General features: G+C 39.9%; 1 long non-coding RNA gene across 2 annotated transcripts; it reads left to right on the forward strand.

The window, feature by feature from the left end:
- The first annotated feature begins 1908 nt into the window (after positions 1-1908).
- On the forward strand, positions 1909-20993 carry LOC143841765 (uncharacterized). 2 transcript variants are annotated; one of them, XR_013232797.1, is made up of 4 exons: positions 1909-2068; positions 7837-8006; positions 10094-10232; positions 20575-20993. It is a non-coding gene; the product is annotated as an uncharacterized LOC143841765 (long non-coding RNA). The 2 variants fall into 2 exon arrangements; XR_013232796.1 differs by lacking the exon at positions 20575-20993 and having other exon boundaries at positions 10094-13232.
- Positions 20994-27864: the final 6871 nt, after the last annotated feature.

A 27864-nucleotide genomic window follows, 5' to 3' on the forward strand; every position in this document is an offset into this window, starting at 1 on the left:
CAGGCATATGACCCCTGGCTGGGTTGATGCAAGTTTTCTTTGAGTTACTCTAATATGTCACCCCCATAGTAGATAAAACTTTGTTATTGCCTGTTTTCTTTCATTGTCCTTTGAATCCAGGCTTTCAATAGCTCTGAAGATAATTAATCAGTAAAGTGGTCCATGTGAAAAAAGGGATTCTTACCTCCATGCAGTGCACACCATTAATAGTAGTGCTTGACAGCTACAGCTGCTTGCCTGTCAGAATGCCTTCGAAGCAGAAGGGTAGGCGGTTTGGTTTATTGCTGCCCTGTGGTTGATTGTTACTCCATAACCTTAAGCCCCTTCTTCTTTTGCTCCCTGGCCCTTAAAACCAGGTTTTGGCATGCTTTCCTTTCTTTCTGTCTCTGACTGTAACAGCTGAGCAACACAAATGTCAACAAGCAGAAGTCTCCCCAAATAGCAGCAGCAATATAAAAACATGCCAACGTGAAGCCAGCATTTCTGTGTCTGAGAAGGTCCAAAAGCAAAATTTAGTAAATATCACTCACTGGACAAATCAGCAGTACCCTATCACTCAAAGGGAATTGTTGTTTGAAACCTGTTAAGCTGGCAAGATGAAACCGAACAGAAGAACTGCCGTAAAGAAAGTGCTGATTTAAACAAACCACTGCAGGGATGTAGCCAGCGGTTAAATGAATATGACAGGAACAATACTAGTGATGTAAGTCATAGAGCTGTTGGAAAGATTGACCAAAATACTGACCATAAAGGAGAAAGCCCTAAATAAATAAATTTAGTACTTGATCTTTCTGTGCTCATTGTATTAACACATGCAAAAGTTGTGCCAAGTAAAGGCACGGAGGACTGTTTTTTGTTACAGTACTGCTACCAGGAAGGAATGTTAATTGGCTATTATTCTAAACAAAAACCGAGTAGACCATATTCCTCCTCCTCCTCACTACTACTACTGTCACTACTACTATGGCTAATCTGAATGGAGAAATTGCCATTAGTAATGTCTGGAAACATTTAGATGTGTTAATTTGGCTCACCAAATAGAATTGCTTGGATAGGCAATTCGGTCCACAATTATTTGCCCTGATTGCTAGTTTGAGGTGAAGGCTAGAGGATTTGGCAGGGAGGATCCTTTGGTTGAGGACTATGATGCTTGACAATTTAATCCCTATGGAATGGAGACAAAAGTTACAGCTGGGAGTATATCAGCAGTTGACACCCATGGGAACAAATAATGCATCCAATAGAAATAGAGGGTGGTGGGAGTGGAAACCAAACTGTGTTATGACAATTATAAAATGAACACAAATTAGCATGAGGCACAGTCCCAATCCCACCTTTCATTTTTTCTGATGCCATTGTCCCCTTGGTGTGCATTCATCTCTTTATCTTATCCTGTTTCTCTCAGTGCCCAAAGAAATAACTCTTTCAGGCAGCTCAGATCCTGGAAGCCCTGGCAAGAGCAGCAGAGGAAAACAGGAGCAATAGCAACTGGTGACTACTTAGGCCTTGTCTCTATGCCGAACCAGTACAGTATAGTGAATACAATGTTGGACCAGAAACAGGGAGAGAAGGGTTCAAATCCCCATGCTCTGGGAACCTTGTGCCAGTCATTATGTATTTCAGGCTAACCAGCTTCACAAAATTGTTGTGAATATTAGATGTGACTCCTATGTTGGGGTGGGGGGTCACAAAAATAACTGCAGTTTTTCTTGTATCAGTGCCAATAACAGGCAGCACAAATATATAGCCAGCCAGGGGTAAATCTGCACAAGGCAGCAGAGTCCCAGCAGGAATGTGGAACCTCCCATGTTCTGTTCTGAGTCTTCCTGCCAGGAGAGATAATACTGGTAGCAGATTTACTTTAACCCCTGCAGGAAATGTGCCCTAGACATATTGCCCAAACAATCCACAAGGAGTAACAGGGGCAGCTTCAGAGTCCCAGCCAAGCTGTTGTTTGAGCTAAAATTCCACTTATCCTATGACTGTCTGTCCAAGGTGACAGAACTACCTGGAAGACAAAGAACAGATAGGCTATCTGGAGATGTTGGGCAACTGTGTTTCCCCTAATGTGAGTTTTTCCTCTTTCTTTTCTCTCCTTCTTTGTCTTTCCTGCATGCTTATGCTCTCCAGGGAAGGGCTGTCTCTTAATATGTGTATTAGCAGCACTTCTCGGAATACAATCTTCTTCTTAGAATGGCACCTGCAGGCGCTCTGTATAATAAAATAATAGTTTAAGACTTTCAGAACTCAAAGTCCCCTTTCAAAATTATAAAATGACAATCTCTATTGATCTAAGCTCAGGACAGGGATAATGTCAAAACAGCAGCAGTTAGTTGAAGCACAATGGTACAATTTTATTGTTCAGAGCAAGAAAGTATAAGGAGCATTAGGCTTTGATTTGTTCGTAATAGTGCTTAACACTTTGTTAAAAATAAAAGGCACAGAAGAAAAACAATAGTCTGTGCTCATACGAGTTAAGTTTTGCTCTTGTTAAAGCAGTCAGGGATTCAAGTTGTATTCTAACATGCTTTGAGAAAGAAAGAACAAGCACGTAAAGGTACATATTGAATGAAAGAAACAGCACAATGGGATTTACAATACATTGCTTCATTCTGAGCATTTCTGCACACAACACACTGTATCTTTTGTTTCTTGTTCAATTGGAAGAAGAGGTGGTTGAAATCAGATGTGGTGCCAGTGGACTTTCTAATAAAATATTTCACTAATAGGAAATTTTAGACTGTTTAAGTACCCTTTGTCATATGGATGGATCTGAAAACATTAAATATTTTAAAGTAATTCCAGCTCAGAAGCTCTAGCCATAGAAAATAGCTATATGTGGCAGTCTGTGCCAGAGTAGAAAACTTAAGGTTAGAAAGAAAGTTCTTTAGATTTCTTTGGGTTATGAATCCAAAAACAGACTGGGCCTTATGGCATCAGGGACTAAGGATGCTGAAACAGCTGCAGACTTGACTCCTGTCCTGTTTTCAAGTCAGGAAAAGGAAGCTGGATTTTGGATGGACTATTTGTATATCGGTTGACCCAGTCAGGGGTATTTGGCAGACTGCTCTTCCATATCAATCAGTATCTAATTCTCAACCTCACCAGATCTGTGGATATTTAAGTACAGATATTGGAGCCATGAATAGATGAGACAGATCTTATAAACCTAAAAACATTCATGGTTTTCAGGGGGGGAAATCCTGACATTACCCTCAACACACAAACAGTAAAAGGTGGACCTTTAGCTTTAGAAATGGGTGGTCTCATTGGCCACTGCTAGACAGCCACTGTAGGAGTTCCATAATTTCTGTCAGCCAAAATTAAGAGGAGGAGGCATCAACTTTTGTGGAACTGTTTTGGCCTTTGAAGGAGAATTCATCAGGGCCATGCTTGGCAGCAACCACCAGATTACCGGATACTACCTGAGTTGCCAAGACCTGGCTGCTTATTGTAGTTCAACAGCAGCCATTTTATGAGACCCGGTGTGGTGTACTGGTTAAAGTTTTGGATTAGCATCTGGGAATCCCAAATTCAAATTACCCTTGTGTCATGGAAGTTCACTGGATAATATTGTATCAGTTATATAATCTCATCCCAGGCTTGTTGTAAGGATAAAACTGAATAAAAGGAGAATTATGTAAGCTGCTTTAGGTCCCCATTATGGAGAAATGTGGAATATAAATTGAGGAATATATATAATATTGATAATTTTGAATGGGAAGCAAATAAAAAGAAGGTAGGTGGGTAAATGAGGAGGAGGCAGGGAAAGGGGAAATAAAAGGGTTGGCAGCAGGAGGGGAAGACACAAGGAAAAGTTTTGTCAAATTGCTTTTTGCATGTTCTTGTGGGTTCCCTGGCATGTACCTGGTGGTTGGCATTGGGCAACTGAGTGATAGATTTCCTGGGTAAAGGCTGCTGAAAATGAGGATGGGGCAAATAATGATTGGCTGGTTGTTTGGTGGTAAGGAATGAAGGTAGCAGGAAAATGGGAGAGGATATGGGTGATTTTAGGGAAGGGAGAGAGGACATAATAGGGAAAGGGGGAATGACATACCCCACAAGTCCTCCTTGAAGGCCTCCTCCTTTTATAACTAACTTTCAATGTGGGAACATCTGTGCATACTTAAATCCAGAGACTGGAGTAATGAACAGACAAGACCAATTTTTCTGCAAGAGTGAGAAAAGCCACAAGTTTGCTGAAATATTAGATATAAAAAACAAGGGGTGAACTCCCCAAATACTAGAAGTAGCACCTGCACCTTTAAGAAATGAATACTCTCTGCAGTGTCCATAGTGGAGGCTCCTAGTCAAACATAACAATACTGTCAGCCTTCTAATCTTAGTTTGTCAGTGAAAGATAAGGTGAGAGGGCTGGAGCTGTTTTGGCCTTTAGGGAGGATTCATTAGGGTCAGGTCCAGCAGCAACTACTAGAAGGCTCAGCTGCTTTCTACAATTCAACAGAAGCCACCAAACAAAAGTCCATGTGGCATAGCAGTGTAGTGGTTACAGTTTCAAACTAGGACCTCAGGTTAGGTGGAGAAACACAAGGAGATTTTTGGGGGGTGGAACCTGTGGAGAATGGGATTTGGAGAGGGGAGAGACCTCAACAGGTTATAATGCCATGGAGTCTACCCTCCAAAGCAATTTCCCCCAGGACACTGATCTTGGTTGTCTATAGAGATAAATTGTAATAGCAGGAGATCTACAGGTGCCACCTGAAGGTTGGCAGCCATATCACAGGTTATGGTAAGGAAAAAAGAATGATGTAAGCTTTGACTTCTCATTGTGGAGAAAAGAGGGCTATAAATGGAATAAATAAATATAATTGAAGATGGGATAGATAATAGGTGGCTGGGTCGGAAGGAGAAAGGAAGGTGAGGGTAGTGGGCCTACTTAGGTAGATGAAAAAGTATTGTGCATGTGTGAATGACAAGGGGGCAACTGGGGTGCCCCCCCCACAAGTCCTTGAGGTCCCCACTGTGCAACTGGGTATGGCCAGAACCATGCAAAGTTTTTTCAAGGGAAAGGATGCCAAGGAGAGCAGAAAGCTGAGCATATAGGGGGCAGATAAAAAGTAGGTTGGCTGGTGGGAATGAGAGAAGGAAGCAGGAGAAGGGGGGAGCCTATTGGAACTTTCACAAAATAATAAAAGTAAACAATGGGGAAGGGGGAAATGAGATGCCCTGCAAGTCTTTGTGGGTCCCCCACTTGTCAATATATTTAATATTAAACATAACCCCAGCTATTAATACTGAAATCCATTGACAAGGACCACAATGAAAGAATGGAGCCCCCCCCCCCCAATGTTCAGGATCCCTCACACAGAGTTGCAGTAAAATCTTAGACATTCAGCTGTATATAGTCATCTCCTTTACACAAGGATTCTGCTATTGTAACAAAAAACCCAGTCCTAAACAGGTCTGTTCAGGAGTGTTCAGTGGTGCTTTACTCCTAAGAAAGTATGCTTAGGATTCTGCTTTTAATCTACTTAGTTGGCATATCGAGTGAAGCATTTTGAAGAAGATAAAATGTTTATAAACTTTAATTTGGATGCCTTCAAGTGACAAATCTTTATCTATGTTATACATCTTTCAGGATTCACCCTGCCTTCAGGTAGAGCAAGGGGACGATTGTAGGTGTTAGCACACAGCCAACTGTCAGTTATTATAGGGAAGGACTTGTCTCAGAAAACAGACCCTTTAGGCTCTTTTCCCTTGGGTAAAAAGAAAACAAACTTGAAATGGAATCAGTGTCTTCTGTGGAAAATAAGAAGCCTACTCTTTCTTTTCAGTTTTATTTAATAAAAAGTAAATGAGATATAGAGCATACTTACTGCCACACATGACAGTGAAACAACATGAACACATTGCCTACACTAATTTAAACTTACAGTGCTAGTGATGATATTATGAATTGCTTAGGCTTCTGCTATGTGGTTCCTGGACAGAAAGTCCCGGGATGAAGCAATTTTCCTTCTTTTTCAACATGAAGCATTGAAATCCAACCATCTCTTGGTGCTTTGAACCACTCAGATGGCGGGTTTAGAGACACGCTTCCAGTTTTGTTTTGTTTTTTAATTCAGCCTTCTCATGCTTTTCAAGTACTTTTTAATTACACTGTATTCCTTTGAAACAGATGCTTTTAATATTCAGCTTGAGTATTTTATAAGCTATACAAATATTTTGTTTGTGGTATTTTCTGGGGCTCATAGCCAAAATATGCTCGTCAGTGCTTCAGAAGACCATTTTATTATCCTGGAACCTGAGGCAGTTCAGCTTCTGAACAGATCTCTCTTTTCCCTTGTAAAATTAACATGATGTGATATATGCACCATTTTGTTAGTGAGCCATTGTACTTGGTACTAGAGTTTGATTTTGCAAGGTTTTATGTGCCAAATCAGAGCATTAAAACAATTAAGGCAATTTTCTCCCGATCAAACTAAATGGCTTCTTTTGGTTTCCTCCCCATGCATCTACCTTTATTCTCAATTTATGTTCCTGTAGCAGTAATGGCATGTTTCTATGATTTATCACTCCTTAGTATCCAACAGTGCCATCCTAAGAATACTTTCCTCAGAGTAATACTTATTGAATGGACTTGAGTAGGATTCAAAGTAAACATACTCTGGATTGCTCTCTAAACTGGGGTGGGATAAAGTGGCAAAAGGGTTATCATATGATTCATGCTGTGGTAAAGATGTTAAGAATTTTGCTTTTAAGAGTCTTGTTCGATAGTAGCTATTAAAACTGGATTTAGCAGAAAAGCTACAAACAAGACAAAGAGTTGGATCTAGTCATCCTTTCCACTGCTGAAAATGGGAGGAGGGAATCCCCTTTCACTGGCTATGTTAAGAATCATGGGACCTGGTTGGACAAAATCCATTTTGGATGGCAGCTCTATCTAAGGAAAGGATTGGGCAAGATTAAGTGAAAGAGCTACAATCCAACTCTATATCCTGCTCATACAAAAGAAGCACAATATCAGCGCAGTATAAGCTCATGGGCTTAATGGATTTCACCTGGTTTCCGTTCTTAATTGCAGCCTGTTTACTTGTCATTATTTCACCCACTGTGTCTACCATTCTCTATTATGTGCTAAGATATATCCTGTGGTGCTCTCAACTATCTTACAACATTCACAAAGATTAAAAATAATACAGTTATAATTATGTAAAATATGAAACCTCATGTTCCAAAATGAAACCTTGTCCATACCCTGAAAGATTCTCCAGGTCATGTTGCATAATTATTGCTCTGAAGTGTTAAAAAGGCACCACAAGGTGGTTGGACCACTCAAGAGTCACTTGATGATCATACAATGGGCTCCTGAGCTCCATAAAATCTTGACAATTCCTGGTATTTTGAGAACACATTAACAAAGTTATGGAAGATGATGCTCCAGGCAGACCAAGGTTAAAATGGAATATACAGATGTGTAGCATGCATGACTTCAATTAAGTCTGACCTACACATGAAGCTGAATGATGGAGTAATAAAGTGGTCTGACCTATTAAGATGGACTGTGGTCCTTCATATTTGTATGTCTTCTTTCTCCATTACTGTCTTTTTGGCTTTGCTTGGCTACAGATTATAATTAGTTGATCCTTCATGTCATCTTGGAGAAATGTTGTCCAAGATTCATTAACCAAAATGATTCAACAATATGCTTATGAGTTGGCTTTAAAATAAAATTCCAGTAAATCTGATATGTGTAACTGCTTCACTCAATTTCAAGTAGACCGAATAGTTTTTATGGTTCTGCAAACAATAATCCCTTTTGTGTGCCAAAACCCAAGAAGCACATTTTGAACAGTGCATTTGTTTTTCATTTAGAGAACGAAGAACTGGTTCTGGGACCACTTTAAAGTGGTTTTGCACAGTTGCGGATGCCCAACACGCATGGCTGAGTTCTTCACCCACAATCGGCAATAAGGGCTACTGTCAGAAGAATGGCAACAAATGCGATTTCATTCACTTCTGTCAATTCACCGCATGCCTGTTTGGTATGAAAAAATGTCACTGCTTAGAAGCTCAAATGTCAGTTTCATATTTATCCCACAGCTCTTGTCCCTCTTCTTCCACGCATGTGGAATACCAACTCCACATTCTGTAAATTGGGCTGCTTTCTCAAAGAACTTTTTAAAATGTGGCTTTATTGTTTAGCTAAACATGCTATTTATTGATCCCCATTTTACTGAACCCAGCTAGTGAATTTTCAGTCCTACTCAAATAGGTAAAAGAAATTGTGGACATACACTGAAGCAACTAAATTATTTGAGTTTCACCCTATTTTCTGTTTTAGCCACACAACAACCCTGTGAGGACAGGTAGGGTCAAAGCATAACTGGCAGTGGTCCCATAGCAGTGCTCATTGCTGACTGAGAATTTGAATCTCAATTCTGTTACAACACTCTAGCCACCACACCACACTGACTCACCACTGGATCTGATATTGTCTGGATAAAAGGAACTACAGTTGCAAAAGTGTACTGAAGGGAAATGTTAAAAAGGTATTGCACAGTAGTGCTGAGAAAGAGATGGTGGAGAGCTGCTGCCAGTCACAGGATTAAATTAAAAGACCAAGAGCCTGACTGAATGTAAAAAAGTGGTTTCCTCTGTCTGTATTTCTGTATATGTTTGTGTATACATGCATCTGACGCATACAATTTTTAATAGTGAGCTTGGTGTAGTGATTAAGGCTAGTGGCTTCTAATCTGGAGAACTGGACTTGATTCTGCACTCCTCCACATGCAGCCAGCTGTGTGACCTTGGGCTAGTACATTTCTGTTAGAGCTGTTCTCATAGAACAGATCTGTCAGAGCTTTCTCAGCCCTTCCTACCTCACAGGGTGTCTGTTGTGGGGAGAGGAAGGGATGGTGATTGTAAGCTGCTCTGAGATTACTCTTCTTCTACTCATCTTCTAAATACCACCTATAGTTAGTTAAACTAGATGGTATTGTCATTTTAACAGACTGATTAACTGGATGTCAGGGGTGCTAGAGTGTTCTTCAAATGTTGCTGTTTTGTGTCAAAAACAACTAACTGTTAGCTGTTGTCCGCAGTCATTCCTATGATTAACAACTGTTCAGGAGGTAAGCAGTGGGGAGTGTGCTCAAAAAGGCAGTCAGGACACTGGAGAACATAATTTGAAACTCATAAGGAAATTATGCTATGCTATGCTACTTATACTCAATACACATCTCATCTGATGTCCCCTAAAGCAGGGGTCCCCAACCTTTTTATCACCAGGGACCCGTCACCGCTTGACAATTTTACTGAGGCCCAGGGGGGGGGGAGTCTTTTGCCAAGGGACGTTGCCGCCGCTGCCTGAGCCCCTGCTCTGCTTGCTTTCCCGCTGGCACCCCTGACTTCCCGCCGCCCGCTGGGGGTTGCTGTCAGCAGCAGCTGCTCAGTGCCATGCCGAGGGGGAGCCCCAGCCATGGTGGCTGCTGGAGAGCACCAAAGGTGAGCCGGCGGCAGAGTGGCAGGGCAGCCCCTGAGGCAGCAGCCAGGGAGGAGCACAAGGAGGAGCTGAGGCCCGGTACTGACTGATCCACAGACCGGTACCGGTCTTCGGAATGGGGGTTGGGGACAGCTGCCCTAAAGGATGTGCTTTATATTATGCTCAATTATGTACACTGCAGATTTTGCATATTCCAACATCAAGAACACAGGAAATTTTTTCATAAGAGGTTCAGGACTGTATTATATAGGAACAGCTCAGGATGGCACTTTTATAAGGGATAGGATGGTAGTCTATTATTTTTAACAGCTTGCATTTATTGCATTGTCTCTACCTTTGTAATCCACCTTCTGGATTGTAGTATGTGATGCCTTAGAGAGGTGTGATTGAGTTTGCTTACTCCCTTTTTGTGTGCATGTCATAGGTTTCTTTTCTCTAATCTTGTAATCCTTGTCCTCTTACATTGTTTATTGTATGTTTATGTAATTCATCTTCTTGAGTCTCAGTGTGAAAGATGGGTTGTAAATGAAATACTGGAGTAAGAGAACTGCCAGAACATATATGGATTTCTGCCAATCCCACAAGGTCATAGTGTTGATAATTTTGATGTCTACCCTTTTCTTCTAGAAGGAAGACATGGGATGGAGTGGTGCATCTAATCCATGATCTCCAGACTCATCAGAAAGTATTCTTTGCTTCTCATCTAAAAGCCTTATGAACATGTCTTCCATGGATTCTTCTAGCAGCTATTTTGAAATCACTTGTTGTAAGGGTTGCACAAAGTTAACATATTAATCATTTGTCACCCACATCAATCTCTTGTAGTTTCATATTGTGAAGTTTATAGCACTGAATGTTTACCTGCTGAGATATTTCCTGAGGAAAGATCTGGGAATATCAGATCGACCATCACTCTGTAGTGGCCTCAGGCCCAAAGGGAAACTCTTTGGGCTTGAGGCCACTACAGAAGAAAAGCCATAGAACAAAGACAGTGGTTATACCCAAAGAACTGTGGCTAGAAGCCAGAGGATTGTATTTTATTAACTGAGTCCTGAGTTTGTGACAGCTATTTGGCTCATGGGTTAGTAGAAAGTACGCTTTCATTCTTTTGTACAAAGCAATATTTTTAATGATTCAGCTATCTAAATGGAGTATTGCCCCATGAGGTATGTAACAGAAGTTACAATCAGAAACATTGATGGAAAGATGATAACCCTAGAATCTGAACGTGACACCCATCCTGCATCTTTGTGAACTGCCCTGAGGGAAGGGCGGTATATAAATATTGAATGAATGAATGAATGAATGAATGAATGAATGAATGAATGAAAAAAATAAATGGTTAGTTATAAAAAAGGAATGGTAAGAGTGCAGTCCTGAGGAGCTATAAGCCCTTTTTAGTCTATTTAAGTCTACATACCAATCACATTTTATTGTCCCTTTCCCAGTTAATTTCATAAGGGTTAGGTTAGGTAATCCACAGTAAGCGGTAGATATTCTGAGCCTGGAGTAGCACTCTCTACCTTTACCAAAAGTTCTAGAAGAAAAGAAGGAAATGTTTTCAATATCAAACACAGCCATGAATAGGAGTGCCAAGATATTCAAATCCATTTAGAGACAGTATTGTTTTCTGAGCCTTGATATTGTAGCTTGTATTCTGAGACATGATACTAAAGATAGAAGGAGCCAAGCCAGCAAAAGAAGCCCACTGTAGAAATGCAAAAAATGCAGAATCTATTAATCTGTAGCACACTTTCTTATGCTTTGCCCTCACTCCATTGAAACAGCAACTAAAAGTATTATGAATATTTGCATAATTTCAGACATTCTGCTCATAAATTATTTATTGGTTGTGGTGAAATGAATGTTCTTTCTTTTGTAATTATCTTTTGCACAAAAGATTGCAGAGTTTACAGAGGCATTTCAGTGGCAATTGAAGATCCATAGTATCCCTTAATGTGGCAGAGAAGAAATGGCACTTTAATTGTAGAGCTGCTATACGTTTGCTCTTGAAGTGTAGCAAAGCGAAAAGGATTACATATAATTTGAAGTTATTTTTAAATGACTGCTTTAAAGAAGAAGCATAGTATAGAGCTTAGTGCTGGGCACTTAAAATTAATCAGAAAGGGTGATGAAGCTTAAAAGAAAGGAACCACTTAACATCGAATGCCTTGTAGAAGCTGAGTAATGATAAGCATTCTCATGCCAGTCTTTCCTCTTATCAGCAATGTCTGTTGTTTAGTTCTTCACATGTACAAACAGAGAGAAAGAGAGAGAGAATGATGGCATATAGAATGTGAACCATGAATCCCCATTGACTCACAAACAAACTGAATCAGCCCTAAAGAGTTGAGCTGTAGGAACAGGCTGCCCCTGTATCCCAGCTGTTTCTTATCTTTTGGTGGCATTCACAAGGATGTGTTTGGCAGCTTTCATAGGGAGGAGAAAGTTTGAACCTGCTTTTGCTCCCCATGAACCTCCACAAACTGCCTTAAAGGTTTGTTGAGGTTTGTCGCTGGGGTGCAATTCACAAGCCACAAACTGGTCAAAATTCATCATGAACAAAGGTTTGTGAGCTGGTTTGTGCCCTTCCCAATTCCTGATCCAGCTGCAGTCACAGACACATCTTGAGGTTGTAGCTTCTTTTATGTAATTTCTGTGTCCAAAGAACAATAAGCGAGAGGTAGTAGGTTTGAAAAATCTTGGGTAGACATCACTGGCAGTCTTCAAGCAAAGGTTGGATACACACTTTTCTTGGATGCTTTAGGATGCTTTGGGCTGATCCTGCGTTGAGCAGGGGGTTGGACTGATTGGCCTGTGTGGCCCCTTCCAACTCTATGATTCTATGATTTTGAATTTTGTGCCATTGAGGAGATAATGATGTCATTACCTTTCCCACATGATACATACAAACATAATCACTCATATTTTCAATTTTTACATTTGTATCAACCTTGAATAGAAGCTAAATTTACTAAACTGAAGTTATAATACTTTAATTACATCATGAGGAGACAGTAATGCTAAAGAAAATTGAAAGCAGTAGAAATCTCAAAAAGAGATGGGTTGACTCAATAAAGAAAGCCACACTTCTTAGTTTGCTCATCTTGAGCAAGACTGTTGACAATGAGACATTGATTCATAGAGTCATTGATTCATAGAGTTGCCATAAGTCAAAAGTGATTTGACAGCACAAAACATATCTTTAGTTCCAAATTAAAGATACCCAGGATAAGAAGTTGAGCATTTGTTGAAGAATATATACTCTTCACATTAGTAATGCTCTTGGAACACTGTTTACATGTGTGAAACTCTCTTGGTGAATTGGGAGTTATTTAGGATTTGCATAGGTTATCATTTGGGAAAGGGAGAGTAACAGAAGCATCTTTTTCCTTAGTGAAGATCTCGCATTAGTATGGATAATTGTACAATCTCACTGATTTATATGGAATCAGTACTGCAAAATACTCCAACCAGATTCTGGCATATGTCCATCATCCAAATTTCTAAAAAATGCAAGGCCTAAGGATGTCCTGGGATTGCCATAGCAGTCTTTAGCACAGGTGTCCATGACTTTATTAGGTGCATATTGAAATAATAGCACAAACTGATGTCAGAACAATCTTGGTCTGGTTATCTATGTTTCATTCCAATTATTTACAGTAATTTTTTCTGTGTTACATAATTACTTTAAATTGTTTTAGAGGATTAAAATGATCACTCCTGATCATCCATCTGCAACCGCACCCTTTCATATGACTGCCTTTGTGTTTTATGGCAATTAATTTGGACTCTTTTGTTAGAAAAGATGCCATCTCTGTATGGGAACTGATTGAACAATGCACCTAATCTGATATTTGATTCAGACCTTTGTAAATGAAGGAGGCAGCTTGCCTTTAGTTTCCAGCAGGACAAAGTGGTACCTGTTAATATTTGATGAGAATGATTATTTTAAAGAGTTTGGGATGATAAAAACCACTCACCAGAGGCTGTGTGAACATTGCTGCACATCACAGCAATAGATTTGCTGTCAAAAGAGAATGGAGAAGAAGTTTTTCTTCACTACTACACTGCCTGTTCTTAAAGCAAAATTACTCATGCCACCGGTTTAATCAGCTTTGTAGCCCTACAAATCAATATGATGGGATTCTAGGGCTCTTTCTTGCAAAATCCATCTAGAATCTTCCCACTGGAAGGGAACTCAGAAACCATCCAGCTGTCAGTCCCACTCCCAGGGCCTCCAGGGTAATCCAGGCTACATAATGTCACAAGAAGTTGAGCATGTGCACTGTGGAAGGGTGCCTACCAGATAACTAGCTCCAGACAATTTACATAAACAAGCCAACTCACATACAACATTAGAAAAAAGTGAAAACTCCATCAGACCTGGGGCAAAATTCTTTCCCAATCCCTTACAGAATTGATCTTTCATCAAAAACATTGCTTTCATTGCTGGGTAACTTCCAGACCTTTAGCATTTATGCCATTGATTTTAATGTCATTTTCATCTTAATTCTTAATTTTCTGATTATAACTGAGGATGAAAGAACCAAGTGAAACTGTTCAGTCATGTGTATATCAGTGCCATTGTACATTACCTAAAATGGCTGAAGTAGGTCTAGATCAATTTGGTAGGTTTATCTGGCAATGGATAGCAAAGAACCATGTGCTTGTGGGCAGTTTTGTTTGCCTTCTAACATTTCAGTTGACATATTTCCAGCAAACCACACTCGCTTGTGAGTCTTGACTAACCATGTATGTTATCCAGCATTTGCCCACATCACAGCTCTTGGATGGAAGAACTGGGTATGTAAATTTTGAAGGGCTTGTCCATAGCTGGCAATCAGTCTCACAACTGTATTTCAAAAACCGTTGGCAATTGTGTTTGTGTCCATACATCTAAATGATTTGTGTAGACTTCTCAAGAAATTACCATTGCAAGGTCAGCAGATGTTGAGCAGTCACTGAGATTCGTTTTATTTGTAAACCTGCAAAGTATATCAGAGCAAAAGAGAAACTTTTCCTGAAATGAGATCCTGAAAAATGTGAAATTAATACAATTATCTACAGCAGGGGTAGTCAACCTGTGGTCCTCCAGATGTTCATGGACTACAATTCCCATGAGCCCCTGCCTTCATGCTGGCAGGGGCTCATGGGAATTGTAGTCCATGGACATCTGGAGGACCACAGGTTGACTACCCCTGCTCTACAGAATGGCACCAATGAAAGTTGCCTAGCTCTCCTACATGTAGAGTAATGTGTAAAGGATGGCAGAATGGTTGTTTGTGCTTAGAAAACCAATATTTGCAATAATCTTCTTGTCCCTGAAACTGACACCATTCTAGTACAAACATCACACGTTTTCCAAAAATGAACTAAATCTCTGCTTCAGAACAATAACTAACATGTAAAATGGCCATTGAAAGAAAGAGGAGACACAGAATTCAAATCCCTCATTAACAAAATAAACACATCTTTTATCTCCCATGCTCTTAAGAATCACAGAATGATAAGAGTTGGAAGGGACCATACATGCCATGTAGTCCAACTCACTGTTCAGTGCAGGATCAGCCTAAAGCATCCAGGATAAGTATCTGTCCAGCTGTTGCCTGAAGCCTGTCAGTGAAGGGGAGTTCACCACCTCCTTAGGCAGTCGATTTCATTGAAAATCAACATAACTTTGACCACTTCTGCACTGAAGGCTTCACACTGGGCTGTAGGCTGGAGTTTGAACTGGGGCAAATTGCCCCACCTCTTCCTGCTCCCACACAGAAGAGCATTTGGCCTGGTGCACTTTGTCCACCCTGGAAGAGAAGTGAAGTTCCCAGTGTGAAAACAGTCAATTCACAACATCTCAATAGCATTCCTTTTCACAGACAGGCATGAATACAGAAACCAGGATAAAATGTTGAGAAATTAAGTTTTGAAATATTTCCATTTGGAAATAACTTTTTAATCCATTTTGTTAAAATATTTTTGAATGAAACAATGTGTTCTCTGTACATAAAAATCAAAACATTTTCTGTAGGGCAAGTATTGCCAACATTGGTCTAGATCAGCCTCTCTCACCTTGTCTATTGGAAGAGTGAGATTATATCTTCCTGCCCCACACACTGTATGGACCCATCCTGGAATGCATACGTAGATATACATTTGAACAGGAGTAGATGCATGAAATTAAAAGAAAAATCAGAAAGTTCAAACTGCTACAGACAGTTGTAAGTCTTATTTCAAAATCAGCAGCATAATTCATAACTACTACAGTAGAATTAACCAGTGTAAACTCTATTCAAATATATCTACTTTTTAATTAATATACTTTATTATTTTCATTACAAAGATAGAGAAACATAGAAAAGTTAAGAGTTTGATTACCCTGATCCCCTTTCTCCTCCCACTCATTCAATGCTTCAAAGTATGATACAGTCTACTTAGCAAGATAGTCAATATAATAATGCTATTGGTCTTGATAGTCTTCCAAAGATTTCCCATTTACTAGATTAGTTAATTTAGCCATTTTTGAGAGTTCTGCCAGTTTATCAAGCCACGTCGATGGTGATGGTAAATCTGGTGCTTTCCAGTTCTTTGCTAAAACCACTCTTGCTGCCGTCATTGCACGGAAGAAAAAGATCTTGGCATTTCGTGGTAAATCTTCCCTACAAACACTTAGGAGCATATATTCTGGTTTCATGGGAAATTTAACATTATACGTCTCTTCTAAAATGGCATGACTTTTTATCCAAAATTTTCTCACTTTTGCACATCTCCACCACATATCTCCTTTTGGATGTACAAAGTATTAACAGCAACAGAGAAATGTATGATGGGCATTGGGCAGTGCAAATTTTTACTCATGCAATATTTTTGTTGAAGAAATGTGCCTTCTATACCTTCAGTAACACTGTTCATTTTAAAGGTCCCATTGGACTCAAACTTTGTTCTAATCTGAAACAGTTACACCCTACTAAATCCATTGAAGAAGGATTCTTTGTAGGGTTACACTGTTATGTCTTTCAGGGGCAACTGGACTCTTGGTTGTTTTGCCATAGCAGGCTAAGACTGATAATCTATGAATTCAATAGGGAGTGTTAACAAGTTGCAACTGATTTACGGTGACCCCAGCAAGTGACTTTCAAGGCAAGTGAGAAGCAGAAGTCATTTGCCATTGCCTTCCTCTACAGAGTCTTCCTTGGTAGTCACCTCTCCAAGAACCAACCCTGCTTAACTTCCAAGTTCTGATGAGATCAGGCTATACAATGCTGCCTTCCCTCAAGCTGTAACCACAGTGGAGATAAAAATATTAGGAAAGGTAGTTGCAAAATAATTAGAAGCAGATAAGAATACTATCATGACAACAATGGAGATCTACAAGTAGATCTCTAGCACTGGAATGGGGAGTTCTAACAGGAAGGGCAGACTTGGCAGAACTCCCTGTCTCAGCATAATGAATTGCATGAGATGCTAAATCTTTTATACACCCAAATGTTCTTGTGCTACAAGTGCTACTGTAGAATTATCAGGCAGGAGAGGACCAAAGGAAAGGTCAGTTGCTAGGACTCAATGGACAACAACATATTCAAAAGGGGGAAGGGTCTTACTATATTGGGCTGTTAATTTGGTTCAGAACACATATATCTCTCTTGTGTAAGGTGACCAGATTTTAACATTAGTAAAGTGAAACACCATTGACCGGGGGGGGGGGGGTTCTTGATTAAAAATTTGGTCTATATGGAGCAACAAAGTACAATTTGCCAGGTACCCCCAGATGTCCCTCCAAAAGTGGGACAATCTGGTCACCTTACTCTTGTGGAATATGGCAGAGATACATGCAAAGATGCTCAATAGTCAAACAGGACTTGGCGAGCCCTTTTAGATGAAATCAGATATATACATTCTTGTAAGTCTATGTATCACATACATATTGGCTGAAGAAAAAATATATTCAGATAGATTATTTGAAGGGAAATTTATTCCATTTCCTAGATGAGTTCATTTGAATAAATATCCATTTTGGGATAATTTCAGCACAATTTCCCCACCCTTAGTCATTTTATTTTGCTGAACCTTTCCTATTCATTTTTGAAGATTCTATCAGTTTAGACTGATATGTTAAGATTTCCCCGCTGAGATTTCATCAGCTAGTGAAGAAAGAGCTGAACTATAGATAAGTTATTTGAAAATAACCATTTGTTCATGATGAACATCAATCTGGTTTGTTCTTGGGGACATGAACTTCCTACATGTTCTGTCTTTCTGCCCTTTCTGATCCACAATTAAGGCCCTTTACGTTTAGAAATTTTCAGTATAATGAAGAATTATGTATACCATCTTTTCTTACAGAAAAAGCAGAATAAAAAATATAATAGATAAGATAACAAAGAAAATTTGAAATTCTTTAAAATTATCAGTTGTTACCTGTTCTAAAAAATGAACGGTTAAACAATGCTGCCTAATATTCTGGATTCCTACAATAATTTATTTTTTGGGGGTGGGGTGGGGGGAGGAAGCAAAATCCTTCCACAGAGCAAAAACAATGCACTAATCTGCTTATTGTGTAGTACAGCACCAGCATATATTGGTTTTTACTGCAATGAAATGATTTAGCAAATCCATCAGACTCCTTCTGTTCAAATGAAAGAGCCATATAGTTATATGATTGCTTATACACAATTCTCACAAATCAAACAGTGAAAAATCAAACATGATAAATCATGGCTCTGGTAGATCCGGTGCTATCCCATCACAAACTATGAGTCATGAGGGAAGAATGTATTTGGACAATTTATAGCTTCCTGTGAGAATACGAGAAGATCCCACAAGGTCAGGCCTTTTTATGGGTGGTGGAGTGTGGGAATAGCCTTGTCTTATTAGCTGTGCAATATATGAAGGATTTAAATTTCATCTGTACCAGAAAGCAAGCCTAATAATGAACCAAAGGTTGGTTCTTGAACATGATTTCCAGTTGAGAAAAACATGTATATTTATTAAATTTAGTGGGAAGATTGTTATCAACATGATTTAAATGTGGTGATGGCATTTTAGATTAGGATTCCCAGTAATGTCTACTTTCCACTGTCATACATTAAGTCACTTAAATACTTAAATACAAGCCCAGGTAAAATGGCATTGAGTTTCAGTTTGAGCAAAGCTGGGCAGGTGGCTATCATGCATCCAACAGAGATTATGATGTTCATCACTGGAAAGCTTCAATGACTATAAATTATGGCCTTCCTGTATCCTACAGAACATTAGAGTAAGAACTTGCAGACAGGACAAGGAGGTGTTACATATCTCGAAAGTACGGAAAGTCATTCCATCGACTGGCTCAGCACTGGTGCTACTTTTGTATGTACTATATTCATAAAACTATGGAACAACCAGTCTTCCTTTGGGTTGTTGTTGGACCAGTAGAAGGCTTATAGGAACATTTATATTCCCAGAAAACCAAAGCAGGTGCTTCCAGCTCTGGAATGTCTTCAAGCATTACTCTAACTACAACAGGGAAATGGAAAATGTAATTCTTTGCAATGCGGGTTATTTTTGTATTACTATTTATATTTGTATTACTATTTATAGTATTTGTATTTATTGAATGCAAGTTACAAATGCAAGGATTTCAGAATGAATACTTATTAATCGCATGAAAATAGTTTTAAAGCACCAATCCAAGTATTGTAAATAAAATCTGCAAAAAAGGTTAATTTCTTGCTGAAGTGAGACGAAGAACTTTAAAAAAGTCAGGGGGAAAAGTGACTTCCATTTAAGCAGCTCTGTGTCCTTTGCAAAGTAAAGGAGAAAAACCAAGTGTTTAAACTCTAGGGTCAGATGACTGATAAAGTGCATTGTCTGGAGACTTTTACAGTTCAGGTTAATGCCATCAAACCTTTTAATTACACCAATATATAGCTGATAAGAAGCCCTAATGGCCCTTTCATATCTGTATAGTAACTAGGACATACGCCATGTATGGGGTGTAAGATTGATTCCTATAAGGCTTCATTCTGATAGCTTGACTTCCTGTCAAATGATGCATTGCAGAAACGACTTCCAGATCTTTGCCCTTCCACTGCTGTGTTAAATGTTGTTTCAGTGCTCAAAGAAGTGAAAGGGCATGGTGCCTAAATGTGAATTGCCTCAATGTGGGAAAGTACTCAAGAGTTTTACAGAGACAACTGTTCAAACAAACAACTATAGATTTTATATAGTTCTGGGATACAATGCACAAAAAATATTACAATTCAGACTGGGTACTCTCGTCATTAAACAAGCAAACAAACAAACAAACAAACAAACAAACTAACTAACTAACTAACTAACTAACTAACTAACTAAATAACTAAATAACTAAATAACTAAATAACTAAATAACTAAATAACTAAATAACTAAATAACTAAATAACTAACCCTTGACAAACACTTTAATGCCATCATTGAAGTCAATCGCGTTGGGAGAGCAAGTTGCTCATCATGTCTGTTGATTTCAATGAGAAACAAAGATATTGGTATAATTTCTATTCCTAATCCGATTGGCATGAAACCCTCTCCTGAAGCATCCTCCTGACAACTTCTGGGGGTAAAAAAGGGCAAAAGCAATTCAAATGATCTTATAGAGATTTAGCACAAGGAGGGGTGATTTGACTATGATCTCCCTTTTCTTCCTATGAATATAATTTCCTTTCTCTTCAATCTTCAAACAGGAGTGGGTTTTGTTTTTAATGAAAATGAAGTATGCAAGAGGGGAGAACACAATGCTGTGTTCCTTTTCGCAATTTTCTTCCAGGCTACCCAGCTTCCTGTACTGTATCCTGACCACGGGAAAATACACTTTAAATAACAGAGTACATCAAGGTTAGGCATGAGACGGGACTGTAATTCCCCTTACTTTTGGGTTCTGGTATGGATTAAAATAAACACACACACTGTCTCTCTCTCTGCTTTATATGTCAGTGACTAGATATACATATTGGGTCTCCTTACAGCTGATTTTCAATATAATAATAAGCAAATCCATAGATCAGAATGTATAGTATTCTGTCACAGAAAGGATCTAAAGCTTCCTCATTGATTCTGGCATCTCCTAAGTATGTGTTTGCTTTTTTATTACTAGGGCAGGAGAAGAGGCTTAGCCACTGTGGAAATACTATGTAGAAAAACACCATTTTGGTGATTCTGGAACAAGGAACAAATCTCATCACAACAACTCTGACAAGCACCTATCTGTTATGTCCCTTTCTCCTTCCTACCATCCACTGCACTGAAAAATGAAAGTAAATAGTGAGGTGCCAGAATAACTAAGGGCATTTCCGCACCCATTTAATGTAGTATCATGCCAGTCAATTGCAACCTGAATATTCCGGTTGCCCACATCCAGCTGACAGCTTGCTACATCCTCCATTTTAAAGTGCTTCTTTGGAAATTGCCTAAAGTGGATTCACCAATGCAAAAAGCACTAACTACCAGAGAGCAACCAGCAGAAGAAAGGTATGGAGGCTAACACATGCTAAAGTTACCTGCTTCATCCTGCATTCCCACCTGCCTCCCTCTCCCTTGTTCCCAGGGATGGGAATTTCTTTTTAAAAATGGTGACATGCCTGGAGCAACTAATAGGTGGACAAGCATGTAGGCGATGCCAGAAATAAAATAATATTTTATTCAACAAAGTGTGCCTCTTGAAAGTTTTCTCTCCCCCCTCAATCAAGAACAATATTAATTTTGTAATTTATCAAAGGAGTCATGATCTCATAAGGGGTGGCACCCAAAAAGCACTATGCATCTATGATTCCATGTATAGGCATTGCAACTGCCTCAAACTTTAGAGAAAGGGAATTGGTTGCCTGAATTGATTAACAAGTGGAAGCACTATGCATATAAGGCACATTGCTGTCTTCTGCCTCTACCAGCAGCAGATGAAGATGAGTGAAAAGAAGGCGGACAAAGGCAAGAAAGCAAAAAGATGAGGAGGGCCTAAGAGGCATGATATAATTTAGCACTTCGCCATTTCGCTGGCATGATACTATTTTTACTAATTTGTGGAAATTCCCTAAGATTGGGAAATGCTGTGTTGGATCCTGACTAAGATTTCATGGAATTGCAGATTTATCCATGCCTTTTCCTGCTTATGTATCCTGTCATTTGTCCTAAAACTGTTTCCAGGGCCCATTCTGCACACGTAGGATGATGCACTTTCAATGTGCTTTCGCAGCTGGATTTTCCTGTGCAGAACAGGACAATCTACTTCTAAAGTGCATTGAAAGTACATTATTTTGTGCAGACTATTTATTTTTATTTATTTAGATTTATATACCGCCCTCCCCGAAGGCTCAGGCCCTGAATAATACTTACAAACAAAGTGAACCTCAAGATGGGACACTGCAGTGGCAAGGAGGAATCATTTATCTCTGACACAGGTCACAAATGGTGGAGTGAGAGAGTGATTGTTCATTGACTGAAGTTAATAATTCTATTTAGATTGGGGTTATTTGTAATGTTAAACAGTAGATTTGAGACATGATGGATCTTTAGAGGTGGGCATGAACCTGGAAACTTGAAGTGGGGTTTGTGTGGGGTTGGGGGGTGTCATTTCCCACCACTTCCACCACACCTTCGTGCAACATCTCCAGAATTTTAATCCCCAATACTAGAGGTGGCAAACCATTGTTCATGATGACATAGCCCCGGTTCACCTCCCCACCGCCCAGCCACTCTTTCAAGCTGTTCTCCAATCCTTCACCACACACATACCCAAGTGAATCTTGAGGTAAAACCACACCTCAGATTCAGAATGTTGGGAAATAGAAACCAAGATTTATTGGTGATTTTTCACCCCACCCACAGGAAAAAAGTTACAAATGGATTTGAGATTATTCTGAAATGCTGAAAGCCTAGATGCTGATTTGGCTGTGCAACAAAAGCCAGCCCCAAACACAGAGAACAGATGCAGACCCCCCACACACACTCACACATATATCAAGTGAAGGGAAAAGTCAAAATAAAATGTGTCCCAAGAGCACTTTGTAGAAAAGTAAAGTAGAAATCAGGATTTATTTGCGAACCTTTACCCCACTTCCAGAAGTAAATTAGGAGAGTTAACCCAGAAAACGTTTCCAGAAAACAGCCTCCCCCCTGCTCCCAGAAAGAACAATATGTGTGTCTTCAAAGACAAAAGGTAAAAGATGTCTGCCTGCGCTCAGGGAGGCTCCAATTGACAGGCAATCAGCCTCTTGGGATGGTGCTGAATGCCAGCCAGAAATGAGCAGCTGAAGACACCCACTGCCACTGAGAGCAAAAGAACAAAATGAGCTTTCATGTGGCCCCAAGGAGTATATTTGCCAAGGCATTCCAATTGAAACCAAAGGGAGCACTACTCTTGGTTCACAAGGATGCCAATCAAGCTAAATGGGTAATAACTGGTGTATCCATGGAAACCAAAAGACAACCCTCCCAAGCTCCATCTATGCTGGAAGAGAGATTTTTGTGGACTTCACACACTAACACACATGCGCCAAGGAGAAAAACTCCATCCCCAAAAAACATGCACAAAGGGGTGCACACACACAGAGGGGTAAGACCCGTGTGTGGTTGTGTGCAGTTTCAGGGGTGTGGCCATACAAGCCCTGGTTCATGACCACTTCTCCACTGAGTGGGTTCGCAGAGACCAGTGGGCTAGCTCGTGCCTATCTCTAATCTTGATTAGTAATGGTATGATAATCTCTATTAGCGTTAGTTGAGCCATTCATAAGTCATCCTTATCAAACAAGTATGCGGACATCTACGAATGTTACTATAAGATCCTTTGATTGACTGTACTCTCCCCAGCAACAGATCTAATGGTGCATAAAGTTTTCATCATCTAGGAATATTTGGAACATCCTGACACTTTTCATATATTTGCTTCTTGTTCTTGGAACAAAATAGATTCCTTGCACCAGCCAACCAAAGCATGTTGTGTCCTGCTGTCACTTGCTTGTAATGGCAATAGTTTAAATCCAGAATTTATAGCAGTCAAGCTGACAAGGATCTAGCCTTCAGTGTCTGAAACATGTGGGACAGCTTTTCTTCTGGATGGGCCCCTCTTATAATTACATCTGACCAATTCATAAGGTGAATGTTGCTACATGGATAATTAGATAGTGAAAATAAATGAATAAAAAAGACAAAAGGTTTAAATATTCACAGAATAACTGTAAATCTATGTGCTCATTAGGGAAGTGGTATTAAAAAAAAAACCTGCTGGCATGCACATGTAAAACAAATTAATTTTGTATTAAAAACTTTTCCCAGAAACATTTGTTTTTCATCTGGCATCAAATGAAATTTAATTTCAAGTTGTTTTATGTCATTTTCAAAAAGATGCACAGGAGGTTCCTAAACTTATGTATACACATCTCATTATTTCTCAGTGGGATCTGTGTTTTTACCACCTGTTCGCAATTGGGAATACTTACCCTAATGCCACTGTAGCAAACTTTACCACTGGGCCTCTTTTCACAATACAGTTTTAATCTCTGCTTCATTGTTTCAGACATTTTTTAAAAACTTGTATACATACTCAAGAGCAAAAAAAAAAATACAAGCATGTGACTCCACCAGTTTTCTTAGTTTGGGAGGACTAAATAATGTTTAAAAACCCTAGGAAATTGTGGATGCAAATTTATCAAATTTATATTGGCTCTGGATTATTTATAAAGCAGAAATATAGTAAAACAGAAAATGGTAGAGGCTAAGGCTAGAATCCTACAAATACTGAGAGCCAACCCATTGTACTCAATCAGATATTGACATAGGGTTGGTCTATATGGCCACAGTTGTGTACATATCAGAGAGTTTGGTTAAGGTGAAGGGATTATGCATACTCCAAATTCACACAATTGCAGCTGCAGCCTCGGCAGCGGGCCACCCATTACCATCACAGCTGGCCCCAGCCAGAAAGAGGAAGCATGGCTGGCTCAGTCAGGGCTCTAGCTGCAGCCATGCGAGTTTACCTGGCCACATAAGGTGTGCAAAGTGCAGGCTGGGCAGGGTGATCCTGGTGGCTATTTAGGGTGATCCTTATTTTTTCATGGTTCTTCAATGAGTGTTTTCATGTCATTGTATTGTTACTGTTATTTTCTGTTTTTGTCACAGCTGACTGGTATGATAAGGGGGGCAGATCCTTGGCGTTTGGAACCCGTGCCTGTGTTCTGGGCTCTGCTAGTATCAGGGGCCTCCATTAGAGGCTGGGTGCACTGAGCTGCCGTGTCTCAGAGTGGGCAGCCTCACTGTATGGGTGATGGTAGGCACCCTAATAGAGGCTGGCACTTATAGGGCCTCCACCAATATCACCCTCTCATGGGCCCAGCAGGCCTAGTGGTGAGAGCGAACTTGACATGGTATTGCTTGGTCCCCGAGGGTGGTCTGCTGGTGTGGTGCTTCATATGGTCTGCTGGCCACATGGGGGTTGGATTCCTCCCCTGTTTAGCACCAACGCTCATGTGTATAACAATAAATCTGTGGCCAGAATGTATGCCAAAAGTATTGGTGTGTGTGTCCTCTGTATGGCCTGGGACATGCCAGCCTGCCAGATAATGTGATTTGTGGATGAAAGAGAATTTGAACCAGGTTCCTCCTCTCTGACACTCACCACTAAATCAAACTGGGCTTGAACATAGAACTGAATAGCAAAATTCCAACCTAGCCAAAGTGGAAGTCAATAGGATAACTTCCTGTAAGTACCTACTGAATTACTTCTTTCCTAGTAAAAACAACTGAGATTTCAGTATGGCCCCCTCAATACATAACACAGGATGGTGTAAGTTTAAATTAGCTAGAACTCATAGAGGGGTGCTTGTTCATAAAAGAGTTGGCAGAGTTCTGGCAGAGTTTTAATATACAAAGAGGATATAACAAGTTGCTTAAAATAATAAAATCATTTTATTATGAAGAGAGACAGCTTTGTAAAAAGAGAGGGAGAAAAAGATCCTTACCTGTGTAACCTTCTTTGTTCATTTGCTGGGCTAGATTGTCTTTCACAGCTTATGTGCTCACACTGGACTCATAATGCTGTTGGCAGAGTCTAACATGCATAGAAGTTCAGCACATGATGATTAAGAACAAAATAGATTTACTGAATAATAGAACAAACTATATAGGAAAGAGGAAATATAGAAGCTTGTCTGTCTGTGCTGGCTGGAGAGAGGAAGAGAATATTTTTTTCTCTGAAGAACCAGAAAAACCTCAGCAAGCCATCCAAAGACGAGAAGGGAACAATTTGAAATAGCAGGAGGTCAATAATCTTACAAAACTAGCGAGTTGTCCTCTTTATTGCCCCTGTAGGATTTTACAGTTATCTTTTTGCATTTATGCACATTAGATCTTGTATATACCCCTTCTTAAGATCTAGTGTGTAGAGTCCACAGGATTCATCTTCTCTCATAGAACAATATTTTGGAAATCAAAACACAGAAAAATTATGCACAGATTAACCATTTTGTGGCCAAAATGCCTCCAGAATGGGGAAAGGGAGAAAATATTCCACAGTTACATTCCAAACTGAGCAGAAGTATTGGGGAGGTGCTGGGTAGTTGTTGTTCATGGGTTCAGGAGTAGACAGAACATACCCTGGGCCAGCTAAAGGATTCAAATTTGCAGCACTTCTCCCAGGAATGCGAGGCCTCAAAGAACTTGCTGGGCAGATAGGGGGGCATACTGGGAAGTAAGCATATGCTATGTCTGAGTTTAGAGTTCCAAAATATTGGTCCCACTGTTTTTTGTGGTACTATTATTTGTTTAATGCCAATTCCAGCCTGTTCCAGGATTTTTAAGAGACATTTTGCCCTGGAAAGGGTTAATAAAAACGCAGGAGTTCCATTTTTTCATTTCTAAAATATTGTTCTCAATTATCTGTAATGCATCTCACTGTTTTTTGTGATAGTGTTGGTTGTTTAATGCCCATTCTGGGGTATACCAGTGGCTTTTTGGCCCAGAAATAAAATATTGTTCTGAAGTGTCTATAATGCCTGTTCCGGCCTGTTCAAGGTCATTCTGGCTTTTGCCCTGTCAATTCTTTCAAGTTGTGCAAGCTTTGTACATCCTTGATTGTCCTCAAAAAGCTGTACTGGTCCAGGTCCTATCATTCTGAAGTCCTGCATTAATTGCAGTATCTACTTTAACAGTCTGGATGCCTTTGCTGCTGACACAAACTCTGTTCCTGTGGAGGATACAGCCACAATCCCCCCCCCCTCGCATGCCTCCTGAATGAACAGAGTGAATTAATGCACACAGCAGTTTAAAAAGATACATCTCCACCTGCCTCTTTCTATAGAAAGTCATTAGGGAATATCACTGCTTTGCCTGACAACATCCATTGATGCCAGGGGTAGTCGACCTGTGGTCCTCCAGATGTCCATGGACTAAATTCCCATGGGCCATTGCCAGCATGAAGGCAGGGGCTCATGGGAATTGTAGTCCATGGACATCTGGAGGAACACAGGTTGACTACCCCTGCATTGATGCTATCCTTGGGTATGTATTATTCCCCAAATTGGGGAGGGGGGAACTAAAAAAAAATAAGACACTTCTATAGCTGTGTTTCCAGGTGTTTGTGTATATCTATGCTTCATTGGTAGTAGAAACATAACAGGAAAGAAATAACTTTTTTCTTTTTAGCTCAGAAGCTTTTATCTAGTGAAAATGAATGCCTTTCTCAAATAAACAGGTTCATTAAGTTCACTTAAACCTTTTTAAAGCATCCTGCATGGTCACTTGCTTAGCTGTTAAGGTTGCAGAAAGGGTGATTGTGCTTTTGAAATATCCACCCTGAACTGGGGGAAGGGGGCATTCTGGATGGGTAGAGCTGGGTGGCTGAAAGTCAGAGCCTTCCACATTATGAGGTGACATAAGCCCTCACTGTTTGTTCTTTTTTAAACATCCTGAAACGTTCTTATTCTAAAACCAATCTCTTATTTTTCAAATAGAAACAAAAGATGCTGTTCATTGCTCAAAGGTGGGCTCCTTCCTGACCAGAGCGCTTTTCCCATCTCACACTCTTAATCCGTCAGTTTCACTTATGTTGGTGAGGAAAATGAAAGCAATTGTTATCTGGAGGAAAGCATTGTGTTATCGTTTCCTCCACAGCATTCATTTATGTATCAACATATTGGCTTTCTGTATTCCCGTCATCACTTATCAGGACAATTGATGCTTCGGTGTGGGTGTTTGCTCTCTCCCCTTCCCTTCCACCCTTGATATTATAGCTTTCCCTACTTGCCAATAGGGATGGGGAACCAAGTGCAGCGGTTTCCGTGGGACCCAAGGGAAAACTGTTCCAATATTTTCATCGCTGCAATGCTGGATTGATTCAAAGCTATACATCCATTATAGTGTGTGAAAAATCATTGTGACGTGAAAAACAATTGACATG

This window comes from Paroedura picta, chromosome 7 (genome assembly GCF_049243985.1).
Source record: "Paroedura picta isolate Pp20150507F chromosome 7, Ppicta_v3.0, whole genome shotgun sequence".
In the NCBI taxonomy this organism is placed as follows: domain Eukaryota; kingdom Metazoa; phylum Chordata; class Lepidosauria; order Squamata; family Gekkonidae; genus Paroedura; species Paroedura picta.